A 2,166-nucleotide genomic window follows, 5' to 3' on the forward strand; every position below is an offset into this window, starting at 1 on the left:
AAAAAATATTGGTTAAGTAGGTGAGAGGTAAGGCTGTTCCTGTGGGATTGGTAATTGTCACACATCCATTTTTTCCCTTCATGTACATATTTGTTCCTGATTTGTGAATCCTTTGAGGAAGAAATAACTTATAAATTAGTATATATTTTATCAACGACCAGAGAAAATACAGGTAGTCCTCAACTTACAACATTATATTTGTTTAATGGCCATCTGAAGTTACAATGGCACTGACCTTTGACTTACAAAAAACTGATTTAAGATTTATTTTTCACACGAGCATTGCATCATCCCCATGTGATCAAAATTCATATGCTTGGCAACTGGTACGTATTTATGACAGTTGCAGTGTTCTGGGTCATGACATCACCTTTTGTGACCTAACAAGCAAAGTCAATGGGGAAGTCAGATTCACTTAAACCATGCTACTAACTTAACAATGAAGTGATTCACTTAACAATTGCGACAAGAAAGATTGTAAATTGGGACAAAACTCACTTAACAACAGTCTTGCTTAGCAATGGAAATTTTGGACTTAATTGGGGTTGTACGTTGAGGACTGCCTGTACAGCAGATCTGACCTCCCCAAACTCCTAGCCTCTTGGTCTTAGATACATAATGATATTTAGATACCGAAGGCCTTAGATACATAATCACTATCATCAATACTCATATAGCATAGTCAATTCCTATCATGAGTAAAATATTACATTTACATCTCTACTTTCCTAAAATGTTGCAGTATAAGTTGCATTCATAATGGGAATGGCAGGAAGAGCAGTAAGACATCATAGTAGAAACCCAAGTTATGTCCCTTTCTAATAATGAAGCTCTGTTGTTAGCTGCGAAGTCGTGTCCGACCCATCGCGACCCTATAGACAACATTCCTCCAGGCCTTCCTGTCCTCTACCATCTTCTGAAGTCCATTTAAGCTCACGCCTACTGCTTCAGTGACTCCATCCAGCCACCTCATTCTCTGTTGTCCCCTTCTATTGCCCTCAATCTTTCCCAGCATTAGCCTCTTCTCCAGTGAGTCTTTCCTTCTCATTAAGTGGCCAAAGTATTTGAGTTTTAGCTTCAGGATCTGGCCTTCTAAAGAGCAGTTAGGGTTGATCTCTAGGACTGACCGGTTTGATCGCCTTGTAGTCCAAGGGACTCGCAGGAGTCTTCTCCAGCACCATAGTTCAAAGGCCTCAATTCTTTGGCGCTCAGCTTACTAACCGCATACTCACCAATAGACCGAAATTAAATTGGAAGCACAATTATGTTTGATAATTTAATCATATATAAAGGTTCTGTTGAATTAGTTTGATCTTCTCCCAAGGCTAAGAACAATACCTTCTGTCTTGCCCTGTTTCCTGATAGTCTAGGTTTTCAAAGGTCCAATGATCTTGATCCCATCCCCATATTCTTCTCTCGGTCAAGCCTACTGTTCTTTATATTTTCCACCTGCATCAAAATATATAAGCATCTGAGCTTCCTCATCAATACCTCGGGGAAACAGTCAAAGCTTTGTTTGGATTTTGTTAGATTTTAGCCATGTGTCCATTGAGAGGGCATTTCTTATTATTTGTGTCATCAACCTGACAATGGCTGATGCATCATAATCCTTGTTCTGATGCAGGCGCCAGTTTGCTTGATAGGTTACCAATAACAGAGTGCAGCAGTCCCTGTAGCATGAGCAGCCCCGAAGCTGAACCCCCTAAGGGGTCTAAAACCAATAGGATTTCCAAGGGGGTCAATACAGACCTAAGAGGGTAAGACAGAATTTCAATCAACACATATTTGGGAGGATGAAAACGTATCTTTTCGAGCAGCATCAATCAGAAACAGATGGATTTTAATGTCCATTTTTTCTCAAGTGGGTTATCGTGCTTGCTTTTCAATTGCAGTTTATTGTGCAAATAACAGAAACAAGCACAGAAGGTATTTTAGAAATGGAAGATGTTGAAGTTAATGATTAAGAATGCAGTAACCCTGCCAAAAATCGCCAATTCTTTGTTTGGTAATCCTCTTTAAAGATGTAAATAGGAAAACGCTTTAGAAATACTAAAAACAAGCAACATTTTTGTGGTTATATTTTAAAGTGTCTTTTTTTAACAATGTGAGAAGCTCATGTTCATGATTTTATGAATATACAGATATCAGTTTAAATCAGTCCTGTGA

The sequence above is a fragment of the Vipera berus genome (assembly GCF_964194415.1).
Source record: "Vipera berus genome assembly, chromosome: 2".
Classification (NCBI taxonomy): domain Eukaryota; kingdom Metazoa; phylum Chordata; class Lepidosauria; order Squamata; family Viperidae; genus Vipera; species Vipera berus.